General features: G+C 50.8%; 1 protein-coding gene across 1 annotated transcript in view; it reads left to right on the top strand.

Annotated features, from left to right (window-relative positions):
- GALNT14 (polypeptide N-acetylgalactosaminyltransferase 14) overlaps positions 1 to 16,539 on the top strand; it is a gene marked incomplete at both ends in the record, with an annotated part of 98,545 nt that overhangs the window by 37,251 nt on the left and 44,755 nt on the right. The gene's annotated exons all lie outside the window — the stretch shown is intronic.

The following is a 16,539-nucleotide window of genomic DNA, read 5'->3' as shown; positions in this document are numbered from 1 at the left end:
TTTTTTTTTTTTTTTCCCCCTTCAGAAAAGTAATGGGTGTGCGAGAGCACATCTCCGCGATGAGCGAAGTCTTCACTGGTGCTGGGAACTCTTGCTCTGCAGAGGACGCAATGAGATGGTGCAAGGGGGATAAAATAACTGTTGAGCGCTTATTTTGCTCTGCAGAGAGAGGAGCTAATGTGGGGAATAAGGGACTGTTGCTGAGGGAGGGGGAGAGGAAGGTAAGAACTCATTTGGTTACTAGCAGCTCCAGCACCATCAGGGTCAAAAATATCCTTTGGCTCCCAAAGGACCTCTTGAGGGAGGCAAGGAGGATTGCAGGGAGGGTTGCCTTGCAGGACCTGCACTCCCCTGCTGCTGTCAGCGTGGGAAGGGCAGGGTGGGAGTTTTGGTGCACCCTCTCTTGCCGTGAGCACAGCTGTAGCCTCCCTCCAGTCACCTCTCCAAATGCATTGGGAAGAGCTGCCCTTCGCAGCTGCAGGTTGTTGATGGTCATTGGGATTAATTGTTAGTCTCCTGGATGGAGCAATGCCAGGGTGTCCTGCTGGGGTAGCAAATACCCCCAGGGTTCTCTCGATGCAGTTTTCTTCCTCGTCCTCTGAGGGCACAGCATATGCCTGGCCGCCGCCGACAGTCCCCAGCACACAGGCGGTGCAAGCCCTTCCCAAGGAGCTGTGCCTGGCATTACGTCCCAGCCCACTGGCAGCAGCCGTCCTCTCCTGCCTTCTCCTGGGAGCCCTGTGGGGGGAAGCCCTGCTCTGGTGGGAGCCCTGTGCGGACCCAACCCTTGCTGTCCAGGCTCTATGATTCAGAGCAGCCCAACACCCGGCATCTGACCCAATCTAAATTTCCCCTATTCCAATCCAAATGTGGCACTTTTAGGCTGAAATGCTGAGACAGCACCAGTTCGCCAGCCCTATAGCAAGCAATGGTGTTTTTTTATTTATATATTTTTTTTAGCTCCTTTTCGTAGTAAGGACCAGATGCTCCTTTCTCCAGAGAGGAGCTGTCAGCGCTGACGGATGCCTGTTATAGCTGAGCAGAGAGCGAGTATGCTATTCCTGGAGGGTATTAATGCAGGGGATATTAACCATCTGCCCTATTAAAAGGGAAGATCGACTCGGCTGCCCCCTCGCCGTACCCCCGCTGCGCGGTGGCAGCCACCTCGTTCCTGGGTGGGTGAATGCGGCGCTGAGTGCTCCTGCGAAAAAAAAGTTCTCATTAAGGAGGAAGCGAGGGCACAGCACGTGGGAGGGGCTGGGGCTAATTGCATTTGCTTCCAATTTCCTTAACCCGGTAATTGGATTCTGATTTATTGAATATGTCTGAACAATGCTGCGGATGATGCACCATTAGCCGAGCATTAGAGCGGCCACAGAGGAAATGGGGCTGCCGGGAGATCTGGGGGAGGCAGGCGCTGATGGGTGGGATGGAGCGGGGAGAAGGGTCTGGGCTTGGTGTCTGAGGGGGAGAAGGAGGTGCAGAGTTTGCAAAGCCCTCTCTGGAAAGAAATCCTCGCTCACGGCACAGGTGTCCAGGGAGCTGCCGCAGGTGATGCTGTGGCACTACTGTGCAACCTGGGAGCGGGTCCTGAATTACCCAGTGGAGCTGGGTGGGAAAGCATGGATGAGCATGGCCTGCTCTTGGAGTTGGGAGAAACTGCTGGTGGCTGTGCAAGAACATGTAAAGAGAGTCCATCAGGGGGCTGACTGGAGAGGTCCCTCCTGCGGAGGGGAGAGCTGAGTACCGCAGACCGTGCTAGCGTGAGAGATGGGAAACCCGTGGGGCTCACGCTGCATGACCTGCCAGAGGCTGTGCTTAGAGAGAGACTTGGTTTGGACGGCAAGCCTGGCTTAGGCTGCTTTGTGCAGGCCAGACTGAAAGTGTTCGGGCTTGCTTGTACGAAAGCAAACCCAAAGAGTCAGACCTCAATTCTGTTCCAGCTGACCTTGGGGGAAGGTGCATCCTAGCACAGACCCCACACACGGGGCACCACCATGCCAGGAGCCACGCCGAGGTGCTCCTGCCCAGCTGCTATACCTGAAGAAGTTCACATGAGGGGCAGGAGACTTTGGAGAGGGTCTTACCCACCTCTTGAGCATATCCCCATGGGCAAGCAGGCTCTCCTTCAGCCTCTCAGACAGATGTTGTTGCCTGAAGCAGCTTGCTCTGCTCTCCGACCAGGTTTTCAGCATGTTTGCTCTCTATCTCTTATCCCCTCTGTACAACACGTGGCAGCACCAAGACTCACAGACCTGCAAACCACGGTAATGCCCAGAGACCAGCACCTCGTAGTCCTGATCCTAGGGCCCGGGATGTGGGATGGCCGCTCCTTACCGCCTCTCTGTGGGGTGTTTTTCACCAGGATGGCTGCAGAAGATTTCCTGGAGTTTTCTTTGCTAATCCAGCCAAGCATCTGGACTTGCCAACAATAACTGAATGTACAAAATCTGGCAAGGGCTGAGCATCAAGCTCCTTGCCAGAAGGTCACGGAGAGGGCAAATACTTTTGGTGGGGTGGGATGTGGCACTGACAGCCAGTTGCTTAGCAATGTTTGCTGGATTGATTTTGTTTTTAAATTGCAGCCAGTGGAATGGTTTCAGATGGAGAGGAATCACAGTGTTCCGAGGAACTGGAGGTAGAGAAACCGTGGTGGGTCACCTTGCCTGCCTTTGGCCAGCACAGGGCTGTGAGCCTGTCCTTGGTTTGTGGGTGAGTTCAGCCAGGGAAATGCCATGGCTTCCATGGACTATGTTGTGTCCCTCGGCCTGGGAGATCTCACAGCTGGAGCATCACTCCTGGTGGCCCGCCTGCATTTCCCTGCCGTTAACTGCATTCCTGGTTGCATGTTGACTCAGCCCTTGGACTACGTGAAGGGATGTCTTTCTCTAGGAGAAGACCACATGTGGTCCTGTGGTGGTGTATCACATCCCCACCAAGAGCCAAGGTTAAAAAATCCCCGTGTCCACAGCAGCAGGCGGGACCCAGGTCTAGGTGGCACGTCCACATCATGCGCAGCCAGCTCATGCTGCTGGAGTGGGTGGCTAGTCCTGCTCCGCCACGGTAGCCACACGCCATTGGGATTACCTCATTGCCACATCCCACCTTCTGCAACTCCCACCGGCAAACCACAGGACCAAAATGGCAGCGAGTGAGTCAGCGCCAGGGGAGAGGAGCTGAGGTTTCCAGTATTGCTCAGCAGCTTGGAAAGCTGACAGGGAGGATGCGTCGCCCCCAGCCAGAAGATTTCGTTGTGATGGCTCCCAGGCTTTTTCCATCTGTGGCAGACAGCTCCCAGGGAGGCCGGTATTCGCCACGTGGTTGCTCCATATGCTGCTTAGGCTGACCTCCGCCTCTCAAATGCTCCGTTGGGTTTAGTGTATGTGCAGATGCTGTTGTGGCTGCCAGGCTAGGCTGGGACCATGAGTCATGGCCAGCACCAGCCTGAGCTGGGGTTTGTACTCACTGATGGTGGTGAAGCAGAGAGGTGAAATTGGGAATGAGGAGAGTAGATGAGAGGATAGTGGCTGGAGGAGAGGTAAAAGCCTCCAGCAGACTTCTCTATCTATCTATTGCAAATCATGTCAGCCAGCCTCTGGCATCCCCTGCTGCCTGTTTTCCTCCGTTTGTCTCACTTTTTTCCTCTGCAGCGCCGATACGAGTTTAGTAGTGCTGTTTCAAGAGCTGGTAAAGCAAGGAGGCCGGAGATGGAGCCCTCTCAGATCCTGGCATAAGGCAATAATCCTCCAAATTTTTGAAGCTCCCCCACTCCCCAGGTCCCAAGTGCTTTACAGGAGGCCCTACCTACCCGGTTAATCTTGAATTTTACAGCTGCTTGAGAGGGTGCGTTCATGTGCATATGTGTGCATCTGAGAGAGAAAAAGCAGCTGCTAAAATCAAGTTGTGATTGAAACGCGAGGCTGGCAGGGATACTGGCGCATTGTCTGCTGAAGATGAGAGCATCCTGGTAGCCTGGGGGCCTGGTCACACCAACTTGTGCCCCCTAGAAAAACTCTGCCCTTGTAGTCTGCCCTGTTCCCTTTGCGGGGAACAGCTCACACCGTAAGACTTCCTCCAGGTTTCCTCACTGAAACCGCAGTGCAGTGCCAGCTGGAGAGTGTCTGTTGGGTGGGAGAGCTGCCCAGGGCTGGTGGCTCTGCTCATAGGGACTGTTCCTGGAGGGATGGGAAGAGGTGATGCCTGTCATGTTCCCCTGGGGCAAATTGCTGCTGTCTTGAGTTCTCAAGGTCCAGAAAAGTCAGGATTTCAGCCCTGAAGCACTACATGCTGCAGTGTTATTTTGACCCACTCACGGCAGCGTGCATCCCAAGGGTGCAGAGGCTGCACGTTCAGTGTTACGTCGCAGCAGCTCTAGTTGGGGTAGTTGAAAATACCTGTGCTGTGGGTGGGGATGACCGGGAGGAGCCCACTGTCCTGAGGGTGGTCCTGCCTCCGCCAGGTGTTGTACCTGCCTACATGGGCATGTGGGGCTGAGTGTGCATCTCTGCCACTGTGCACCTTCCACGTGTCCCCGTGTCCTGTGCAAACGCGTTTGGCGCACAGCACGTGAAAGAGCGCGTAGGTGTCTGCGTGCAGATTGCGTGAGGGCAGCTGTATCACATGCCGGTTTTGAAGTGGCTCCGTTTTTGGCTGAGTTGATGATTGCATCCCAGGAGCGGCAAACAGTCAAGTGCACTGAGAATATTGTAATATCTTCTTGGAAGTGAAGAGTTGAAGAGGAGAAAAGTAGATTTTGACAGCGTTGCCTTTGGCTTAGCGTGTTTATGATCCCCTTGGACTTCTCACATTGCCTTGTCTTCCTTCAACTTCATTGCCCACTAGACCAAAACCGCTTTGAGATGAATCGAGGTGCACACTGGGTCTCAACAACTAGAAATGCATTTTGTACCCCACATAGAGATTTAGGCATCTTACCTTCCTTGCCTGGTTTCTTGAGAGTCCCCAAAGGAGGAACTTAATGTCTGGAGAGTGACGTGTGTAGAAAAGCCCATCTTATCCCACAGGCAGGACAGAGGTGGAGTTCTGCTCTGCTATCCTTAGCGGTACCTGAACATTAGACCTGCAGAAGCAGGTAGCCAAACCCCCTTTGAATTTGAGGGAAGGTTTGCTGGGACGTCACCCAGATGGACCTCAAACAGTTGAGAGTGGAACTGAACCTAGAGGTTTTCCTGGTCTACTGTTGGCCTTCCCTTTGCTGACTCCATACGTTTCTCAGTGTGGCCTCTGGATTGTAGCTAACTAATCCGGTTTCCTGTGTAATGCAGACTAAGTCCCAAGGGATTCTATTATTTTAAAATTTGCTTATTCAGGCAGCGTCCTGTGAGTTGCTGACTCCGGATGCGCTCTGTTGTAGACCTGGGCAAGAAGTCGTGTGGGTACGGGAGGGATGTGTGTGTGCGTGTGGTCTCCCTGAGCCTGATGCTGCCGAGGGCGTCTGCTCGGGGCACAAGGGTGGTGGGACAGCAGGGAGTGGGGCATGTCTGAGCAGAGGTGCCTTGTGTGCGGTGGAGGCGGATAGACCTCTGTCCGTGAGGATGGATGGAGCTGTGCAGGCTAAGCCAGTCTGGCCTGCAGAAGGGGGAGCCGGGTGAGGAGGATTGGGGAGAGGGAGCACTCAAGTGCTGCCACACCTCTGGACTCAGCATTGGTGAAATCAGAGGATTGTGCGGCCATGTGTGCATGCTGCTGGCTTTGCTGTGTCCTGCACCCTCGTGTCTGGGCTTGGGGGTCTCCACATGGGTGCTCTCCCAGGAGAAAAGTGTGTGATGCCTCAGGGAGAGCAGGCTGGCAGCACCTTGCGCAGGTTGGATGGGGGCTGAATGTAAAGGGGTACGGGTGTCTTCTTGCTTTTGGGGTTCATTATTAGCTGCTGCGTGACTGCCAGCAATATCCCAAAGAGTTTTTCTGTCCCTTGTTCTGTTATTCCAGCTGTTATACTGTTCGCTGGGCAAAGCCAGGGCATTTGTGATTTCATTACAATATAAGATTTATCACGTTTGGGCAAAATCCTGTATGGGTGAGGGCTGTCCCTGGATCTCTTGCCAGCAGAGCATACTCTGAGGCTGAATTAGCTGGATAGGAGGAGATCTGGGAACCCCTGCCTTTGGTCTTGATCTCGTTCTTATTCCTAACTACAGGCAAGAGCACAGCATGACCCTGCAGGCAAGCAGTTACACAAATGAACGGTGGAAAACACATTTGAGACGAAAGTATCTCCATTAGGAAACAGGATGATTGCTTGGACACCAGACCCCAAGAGGTTAGCGCTCGACACTGTATTTTTCCATCACCTCCTTAGGCTGCGATCTCTGGGGATGAAGATATGAGAACAGTCCATCAGGCAGAGCAGGGGTTGGCATGTGTCTTGGTGATAAACTGGAACCGCCCGAAGAGGCCAAGGTTTTATTTCTGCCGTCAATCAGCTGGCTTTTGTGGCCTAAGTTTGAACCTTTCACAGGCTGGGCAGTCTTAAGAGCGCTAATTGCTCTTGCTGCTTCTGTGCAACCTGGTAACCCTTTGGCGATGGTTGAAATAGCTAGCATGGGTTGACGATGTGAAATAAGTATCTTAGTATGTTTTGTATCTTCTCCTAATGCAGCTGGGCAGCTGAAAGTCAGTGGGACACATGGCTTTGGGCAGCCGGCTCTTTCTCCACACACTATCGCCAATCACTGATCAACCATTTGAGATCCAGCTGTACCATTTATGTAAGATGGGATCATTGTGTGATGCTGGGATTTATTTTATTTTCTAGGGAACTGTTGTTTTCATCATAGTTATCCTGTTTTCAAGCTCTTTTACCGTCCAGGATTTCAGACCTTTGCTATACAGGTTGGTTACCAGTGCAGCCGGTTCCCCTAGCTGGGCAAATTTGCTGTCTGCTAACAACAGACCCAGTATGGAGCTCCCCTTATCAAACCCCACTACCTATAGTTTTGTGCTAGAGTTTAGACCTGCTGTCACTCACAGTTTGGACTTATGTGTTGCTGGAGAGCTGAGGCTTTTGAATGAACTGAAGCATGAAACCCAAAGTGCAATTTAGAGGGTGCAAACTGGGAAGGTCCCATCTGGCCAAAGACTTAAGGGTGGGGCATAGTCTGAGTAAGGGTGTGCACTGTGTCCCCCAGACTGCCAGGCACTAGTTATTTTGGCCTTCCAGACCCTGTCAGACAGCTGTACCAGCATCTCATGGCTGTGATGGCCAGTTGGTTGCCCATTGCTCCTGGGCCAACACTGGCTTTTACGTGCCTGTTGGCTAAACCTGACCCGCCTATGACTATAGGTAGGCTAAAACCTGAGTCTTTCATTCAAAAGAGCTCAGTTGTGCATTTTGTAGGTTCAGTCCATCTGGAGTGCTCACCACTCATAGTGGCATTTTGCACTTGGTCTTCTGGGTGAATTTGAACTCGAAACTCCAAGGAGGTCTGAGGAATAGGTGTGTGATCAAACCCAGAGAGATTGTTTTCAGGTAGCAGAGAGAACAAGGAGTACTGAGATTTGCAATTGTTGGCAGCTAAGCAAGGAAAGCAAGACTTCTATTAATCAGAAACAGACACTTCATAAAATCATAGAATGATTCAGGTTGGAAGAGACCACAGGAGGTCTCTGATTCAGCTGCCTGCTCGAAGCGGGGTCAGCTACGAGATCAGCCTAGGTTTCCCTCTTGTTGCAGAAACCTCTGAGCCCTCTGGGGCTCCTGCCTCTCAGGCTTGGCCCAGTGTTTTGTAAGAGCTGACATAATTTACAAACCTTGATTGCAGTGAACATAATTTGTAGTTCTTTTCCCTCAGCTGCCTGCATTTGTGTAAGAAGCTTTCAAGTTTCTTGAATAGCTGTCCTTGCAGCACTTGCATTACCCGTATCTTTCCTGTCTTGCAGGCACTATGGGCGCCAATTCTCCTGTCACTCAGAGCGAGTGCATTTAAATGAGAGGAGGGGTAGGTGCACATCAAAGCATGCTTGCTAAAGCCTCCTGTCCTCGCTGCCTGCTATCTTTTCCGGGATTGATCATTACGTCAGTAGCAAATCTGTGTTTCAGATCTGTGTACCGCTGTGCGGTCGCCCTGATGGAGGACTGCTGAAGTGACTGGAGGCCTTTGTCGATGTGGTTAAAAAGTGAGAGGGTGTGCTGCTGCTTGGGCAACATTGATATGTTCGGTGGTCTCAGGTCATTCTTGGCGGACAGCAGGGAGGGGAGTTCTCTCTTCTCCTCTTTTGGGGTTCATCACCTAAGAGCGATGCACTTAACTGCCACACTCATGTATCTCTTCTGCCTTGACATTGCAAGGCTTTGCCAGTGGTGGGGTTGCTTAGACTCCAGCACAGTCCCCACAGTGTTTCAGTATCAGCTTTTCATGCTGCTTGGACTCTGCAGCTGTTTTCACGCCCTGCTTTTCACTGTGCATCCTCTGCAGTGCATCCAGTGCGAGATATGGTGGCCTCAGCACTGCATCCCTCCAAGACTGCCATAAAGACGCAGTCTCCTCCTGTCAGCTGGCCAACACCACATCAGCACAGGAGAAGCTTTAAAGGCTGGGCTGTAAGCAGCACTTCACTTCTTCCAGTAGAGAGGTTCTTGGTTTATGTGCATTTCTCTGAGAGAAGAGGACCGACCGTAATTTGAAGTGTTTCCTGCTAGGGATGCCTGAACTCACTGGAAGACTGACCGTGACCATCTGCTTTGCCTTTCCTCATGGAAGAGAGGAAGGTCCTTGCTAAATCCTGCCTAGACCGCAGGGCTGCGATCTGTCCAGACCTCTGCTCAGAGAACATTGGGGAAAAAATTGGGAAAAAAAAAAGTGACCCTGACTGCTTGTTTCAAACTGGAACTGAAACTCCTAAATTTTTCTCTTTCCTAAGGCTTCAGAAAACTTGGTTAGAGACAAAAATCCCACTCCCACTCAGAGACAAAAATCCCACAGACCCTCTACACCATGACATTTCCTGAAAGTGGAGAAAAATATTCATTGGACCATTTTAACACTGCAAAAAACCAGTGTTCCATGTTTTTCTGCTTCTGCTGGAGTTGGCATCTTGCATAGATATGGGGCCACCTGGTAAGAAGTCAGTAAGGTTCCTTTGTCCAATAGCTGCACCTACTGCTTCTGGAGAGCTGATGCAGGAGGTGTGGTGGGTGTCTCTGGGGACTCACCGGCTGTGAACTGGGCTGGAAATGCACAGTCCTGGGAAACAGCTGGTGTGTGTCCAGGTCCCCACCCTGGGAATGGCTGCGGCCACCCCAATGCATGACAGCGTCTGTAACGTTTGCTGCCCCATGTTTGTTATCTGGTGGCCCGTGGGACAGCTTGCCGGGAGGTGGAGGGCTTGAGGAGCAGGCCAGCTAGACCTGATGGCTTCTGAGACAGAGGCTGGTGGCTTCAGGGGAAAAAACTTGATGAATGCGATGATCTTTTTCAAATATCTCTTTCTATTTAATGCCCTCTTCTGAAGCTTTTTGTTTTTTTAATAGGGGCAGGGGAAGTAGTGATGAAAAGGGGCTGCATGAAATGAGATTATGGTGGGCTTGAGGACTGAGAGAGGTCGCATCTCCCCTGAGGTGGCTGCCTGTGTCTGGGCTGGGGACTGTCCTTGGGCAGCACTGCTGGCCAGACCATCATCCCAAAATCCACTTGTCCCAAAGAGCCTGTTCTTCTCTCCTCAGATGTGATGGGGCTTCTGCCGCGGTCCATGTTGACTCTGCTGGTGCTTGTCCTGGGGGTTAGTGTGTTCCTGAGGCCCCACCGACATCTGAATCGCCCTGCGTGACTTGCACAGACCTCCCTGGGGAGGAGAGAGGCTTCCAAGTGCCGAGATCCCAACCCAACACCAGATTTTTCTCTGATGTACATGGCAGCCTGCAACAGCGCTGTGCCCTCCAGCCCCTGCCTGATTGCTCCTGGAGCTGGAGGTGGTGGGTCAGGTTAGCCAACAAACAACTCCTATGCAGAAGTGGAGGGCAATCATTACCACCAGGCCACCTGCATCACAGTGAAAGGACTGCCACCCTGTTGGTTTCGGAGCTGTTATGTCTTCCTCACCCTGGCAGCGCAGTGGCTCCACGGATCCCAGGTTGCGAACTGTGCCCTGGAGTCACGGGCTCTGATGCTGGATGTTTGCGACCACCAAGTGGGGCAGGGTCTGAAGCGCCATGAGATACCGCTGTTTTGTATCTCCAGGGGCTGCCTAGAGAAAGGCAGGCTGAGAGGCTTTAATTAAAAATGGTACTGGGAAGGGATGCTGGGGCAGGGGCGGGGGGAGGCTGGTGTTTCTTCAGGAACGAGGTTGCTTGTGTCTCGATTATGGATGCTATAGGGAAATGGCAAATGTGCCGGTGCTTATTCTGCTGCAGTGGATTTGCAGTCCTATTCCTCCCCCTCCTTTTCTTTTTCTTGAGTGAGAAGGATGAGGGTGACTCTTGGGAAGGAGTTGAGGAGTGAGCTAGACTGTATGAGGAGCTGATGGAAATGTATAGGCGGGTGTTTTGAATGCAGGAGCATATGTCAGTTAAGTGGCTGTGTTACTCATTTTTTTTCTGGAGGGCAAAGCTAGTTGTATCTGAAAGAGCTGTGCCAGGAGTGTGAGTTATGGCACTTGTCTGCACAGCGAGCAGAAACGATTCCTGAGCTGTGTTCTCGGTTAAAAGGTGTCTGCAGGGCGAAGGAGATCGGCAGCATGGATACCAGGGGAGCGCATGGGACCTCAGTGTCTTGGAGCCCTCCTCCTGGCAGCGAGGGTGACTTTGGACTGTTCCAGCAAACCCCATGGTGCAACATTAAATTTCCTATGTGCTGATGTGCTGTGTTTTGTTGCTCCAAGTTGTCCCTTGTCCCAGCCCCACAGTGCTTTGCTGAGTAGGAGGAGCACGGGGCAGGCATCCTCCCGAGAAGAGTCCGAGGAGCTCACTCAGGAGCAGGCACAGCCTCCATCCTAGCCGTCTCTTTATTTTGTTTGGACTGATGTTTTGCTTGCCAAAAATTGCTGTTTCAGAGAGAAAAAAAGATGAAAACAGTTTCTCCCCCCCTCCAAGTGATAGACTTCCTTCACCTAAGTTATTTTGATTTTGTTTCCCCATGAGACAATTTTGATTTCATTTTGGAAATTCCCCACCCAGACCTGTCCATTGCATTTTGCCAAGAAAAACAAATGCACAAAATAGTTCTGGGTCGAGCTGAAATGACTCTTCCCTCATCCTTTTCCAATTTCTCTGTTTACTCTGCTTGCATCCCAGCCCTGTTCTTAGCAGCCTCATAGGGTACCACATGATGAGGACTGCTGCACAAGCACTGGGGGGACCTTCTTCTCCGCAGTCCCTGTGGGAATTTGCTGCAGTGGTCGGTTCCCACCATGAGAACAGGTTTGTTGCTGGGATGGAAGAGCTGAGGGAGCCCTTGGGGTTTTCCCTCTTGTGCAGACCGGGGCACTGGAGCAACAAGGGAAGAGACTGCCCCAGAGCTGGCACTGGCAGCAGTGCCTGGGGAGAAGGGGCTTGGACTGGTGCTCCAGTGCCAGAGCTGTGAAGCTCTTGACTGAGTCGCAGTGCCTTGGTTTGAAGCATCCCCTGCACCTGAGGGCGTAGACTAGGACAAGCAGAATACGTACAGCCTTTGGAGCAGGGTTTTGCCTCTGTTAATATTCTATGGCAGGTTAGTTTGTGTTGAGAAGTAACCACTGGTTAGATGTACTGTTAGCCCAGTGTTGAGATGCTGTCTATCCATCAATACCACGTGTCTCTCTCCAGCCTCCAGTCTCTGGCTCAGTCCCTTGGGAAACGACAGAGCTAGTACTGCCAGGGCTAATTATTCCTCAAGATAGAAGACATGTGATAAAATATTAACCTTTTTCAAAAACAGAGCCCCAGTTAATTAGCTCCACTTCTGCGACACATTCACCTGGAGATAAAAGCTTGTTCCCCAGATATCTGCCTGTGGCGAGGTGATCTTTCTGCATGTCCCTGTCATGATGGGGGACTGGGAGCGGGGAGAGCTGGGTATTTAATAAAAGACAGTGACCTGCCAGTCGCTGCGCCCTGAGGATGAACTGCTCCATTTCAATGTGAGCAGCATTCGGACATGGGCACTGCTGCTTTCGTTTGAGAGGCTGAAGCTGGAAACAGAGATGGAGTTGGTGGTGGGATCCGCTCCGCTCCCTACGCCTGGGTTACATCGGTGTTGTCAGGGCCACATCTCTGGAGCCTGAATTTGGGGGCTATGCGGGTGGACAGGGCTCGGTAGAGCTGAGTGAATAACTGTGTTTCAGTTCTTTGGTTATTTAAGAAAGAGAAAAGCCAGGAGTTAGCAATTTCAGGATAAAACAAAAGCAAAATTCTCAGTGAATCTGAAAGTAAAAATACAGGAAAACTTAAGGCCAAAGAGATTTGTTTTCCTCATCCTGAAAAAGAAAACATTTCATTTAGATCTCAAATGTTTTTGACACTTCTAGTCATCTAAAAATGACAGGCTGTATTTAAAAGCAAGTGATTTCAAGTATCAGATGAAAGTACAGGTTGGGCTCCTCTGGAACAAATGATGTGCTGGAGTGGAAGTGAAGCTGCGACGTGCGTCCGCAGCTGCAGGAACTGCTGGTGGGAGGACATGGTACCGCTGCGGCAGTCACTTCTTCCCACTGGAGCGAGGGATGGGGCTCTCTTATAGACCAGGACTGACCGCAGCCCCATCCGTGGCCCTCAGGATGGCTGTGCCAACACCGGTCAATCCATGCGGGCGTTGAGTCTCCTCTTTAAATTCCATGTGCCTCCTTCCCTGCAATGGACAGAGAGGATCCTGGGGTTTTTATAGGGAAGAGAAAGCCTTGCTTGTCTTGGTGCCCATCACAGAGAGCGACGTGGCACCCTCCTGAACCATGCCGGGGTCCGCTGATGACTTCATGACGGACTTCGCTTCATCACCAAGTGCTTTGGCATTCCCGGGGTGCCATTGATCACTCTCTGCTAGAGCCATTCTCTGCCTTTGACTGCTATAACGTATTGACCACTTGTCTTATAGTTATTACATGCCATCGATTACTTTGATAACTTGCTCCAAGTAATTCTGACAGAATGAAGTTGTTTGTTTAATTTTCATGCTCGTCTCGGTATTTCTATTGACCCAATATGTTTGCGTAGGCAGAAATCGAAGTCGAGTATTAGTAAGCAATGGAACTAATTCTCTGAGGCTCGCTAATATTGATAACGAAGGCCACGAGACAATTTCTTCCATCAAACTCTTGTTTGTTTGTTTTTTCCAGCTACCCAGCGCCTTAAAGTCCTACTCCATCAACTGGCAAAAGGGCGATCACAGGCAATGTTTCGGGGCCATTTGGGTGGATTTTTGCTGTAAGTGCTGCAGATTCCTGCATGCTTAAAGTGGTTTTGAGCTACCACATCATGGAGTTGGGTTTGTGCTTCTCCGCTGATGACTAAGGGGGCGTTGAGGGGATGGGGACTTTCTCTGCCTTGATTTGCCACGTGGTGCCAGGAAGCTCTGGTCAGAAAGTGTCCTCCCTAATGAATCTTTACATCCGTGGTTCTGACTCTCTGAAACATAATTTCAGGTTGTCCTGGCTTCTAAAGATCTTTAATAAAGGATTGGTGGCTTTCCAGGAAGGTGCACGGTGCCAGATTTTGCATTTACTTTCACCAAGTGAAAACCTTTGATATCAGCTCTGGTATTCCAGTAAAACTGGCATCAGAAATTTGGCCACAATTTAAAATTCTACTGAAAACAAAGAAGGTTCTTCTTTTTTTTTTTTTCTTCTTTTTTTCACTTTTGTTGGCTCTTTTTTTCTTTTTTGCCTCAGTTCTGAGGAAGGAAGGGTGGGGGGACTCAAGAAGCAAGACAGACCCTGAGTCTGTGTGGAGGGCCCTTGAAGTCTGAATTATTCATGAGCTGCTTTGAAAATCAAGACACACAATCTGGTTTAACTTGTTTTTAAATGCAGCCATGCTATTCTCTCCTTCCTTTTTAGCAGGTTCTCTTTTTTCCTCCTCCCCTTTTCCAAAGACAAAAATCCAGCAAATTTTTAATAAATTATAAATGCATCATCTCACCAGTTTTGAGGTTCGCAGGCAGCAGCACGTCATGTGCACAGAAGGTTATTTTTGCCTTCTTGCATTTCCCCCTTTCTTTGAATTTAGCCGTTTGATTAATTTTTTAGATATCTGTCTTGCAGGGAAAAGAAAGAAAGAAAGAGACCGAAAGAGGCAGTGAGTTAGAGGAAATGGTAATTGTGCACTAGCCAAATACAGCACTGTTTCAATTTCCAGAAGCTGTGTAGAAAAATGTCCTTCTTGGTCAACCCAAGAGGGCTGACCGTCTCAGATCAACCCACAGTTGAGCTGAACCCGGGTTCCTGTTTGCAGGTCCCTGCCTTGGTGGGCAGTGTGTGTGTGGTGGTACCCTGCCAAGGCTTCGAGCTGCTTGCCTTCAGGCAAGCGCTAGCTGTGACCATCGCATTCGTGGCAGCACATCGACTTCAGAAGAACACAGAGGCTGAGAAGACCTCTTTGGTCAGTGGCTGCATCTTCTCCTGCCCTCGGGATGGCTCTTCTCTTTTGCCCGTTTTCTAGTATTTTTGCGATAGCATGTGCTGGGGAGGGGAGAGGTGGGGACTTGGACAGGTTCCTCTGGGAGTCTGATCTACAGCCGGCACTGGTTCAGTGCCCTGGCAGCATTTTCCTGATGGTCTTCCTTACAGTTTTATCCAATTACATCTAGTTAAAGCCTGCTAAATAATTCCATGTCAGCTCTGATGCTAACCACCATTAAATATTTGTGGCAGATCTGCCTTCTCACCCTTGCTCAAGCCCTTGCACTCCCCCAAGTCGTCTGCTCAACCAGGGTTTCCTCTCTTTGGATCACCCCTGTTTCTCCCAGCCCCAGCAGCCACTGAGGCTGTTGCCTGCCACCCTGGGGATTTTTCAGTCCCTTTTTGGAATGCAAACCTGAGGCACATGACAGTCCAGCACGGAGAAATTCTACCAACCTTTCTCAGGGGTATTTTTTCACTTTGGCAAGCCAGACTTGAGCTGCTGTTCCCTGCAATCATGTGGCATCACCAGCTGACATCTGACTCCTTGTCCCTTCTTCTTTCCTTTTGGCACGGCTGCTTTTCAGTGTCCTCTGCCTTCCAGCTGTTTTTTCAGCCTCTCTTTGCTCTAGGCTTTTGGGTGTTTTGGTAGCACCAACCTGCCCACAGTCACGGCCAGCCCGAGGTGGACCTGCAGGACCAGGATAGAAGCAAGAAGGTCTGTAGCCAGTGGCAATCCCCGCAGCTACTGCGCACGCAGTGCATGGTGGTGCTGGAGATGGGCAGCAAGGCAGACCATGGTCAGCCCTCTGTTTGGCAGCCTCATCCTGATTGAGGCGGTGTGAAGCACACCCATAGAAGGAGGAGGAGGTGCTGGCATATGTTGGGAAGACAAAGTAGGATTTTCAAGGTCTCTCAAAGCTGAGTGACAAAATATTTTGAGGCAATGTGCAGGAAGGATGGCATGGGGAGAGCCAAGAAGAACTGAGGGTGGTGACAGGAGGTGAATGTCATGAAGAAGGCCACTGAACCCTCTATGTGCTCTGGTCATGCAAATACTGAATTGTCGTATCCCGTTTATACTATTGTATGAGACTGACGCGTTGACTGTAACGTGAACAGCGCTTCTTGGATTTTCAATCTCTGGAGGGCATGAAGTAATCATTTTTTGAAAGGTACTCTGCAGTCAGACACAAGTCACTGAGCTTGATGCATGGATAACTGAGAAATGCATAAATAACTGGGAAAAATGCCAGAGACTGTTACCCAGAGGTCAGGTGAGACAGTGCACGGTCCTGTCCAGCAGTAAGCTCTATGAACTCATTAGCTTCCATACAAGTTGGCACACACATTGCTATATAGCTCTAAATCGCAACATGTCCAGGTTCCCTATTTTTAGACTATTTTTGTGGATATCGCCTGTAATTTTGCTTCAGCTTGAGGATAGGGTTTAGGCACAATGGTTTCCCACTGGCTAGGGGCTATGCCAGCCTGAGAGGTTGTCCTGAGAGGTATGACCAAGGTGCCTGCATGTCCTGCCATCCCTGCAGGTGTGCGGAGCCCGGGCATGTTCACTACGGGCGGGTAAAGGCAGCTGGGACTCTAATCTCTTCCTTCCCACCGGCGACTCTGCTTGCCTATGGGGGGTGGCTTCCTTGCTCCTGAGGGCAGTAATTTTCATCTTCCTCTGAGGGGGTAATTTTTCACACCTGGTTGGTTGTCAAGACTTGCTCCAGTTTCCTCTGGGGTCCTGGAGGGATGAATTGCAGTGACTACACCAAGGATACCCGGCCACAATACTTAGGTGAAGCAGCTCAACCAAGAGAGGGCTGAGTTGGTTTTCATGATAAGAATGAAAAATTATAAAAGAAAGCTCTCCTTGTTTTTCTTCCCTGGACTGCCGCCCATTTCCAGAAGCGGAGTGGCTCCTGTCCCTTTGGTAGGGCACAGACATGTTTTCAGTACCTCTGGTCCTTCTCCTCTACTTTCCCTGCT

The sequence above is a fragment of the Platalea leucorodia genome, assembly GCF_965183815.1.
Source record: "Platalea leucorodia genome assembly, chromosome: 3".
Lineage (NCBI taxonomy): Eukaryota > Metazoa > Chordata > Aves > Pelecaniformes > Threskiornithidae > Platalea > Platalea leucorodia.
Note: the sequence above shows the minus strand (reverse complement) of the source record. Positions and strands in the feature narration are given on the sequence as shown.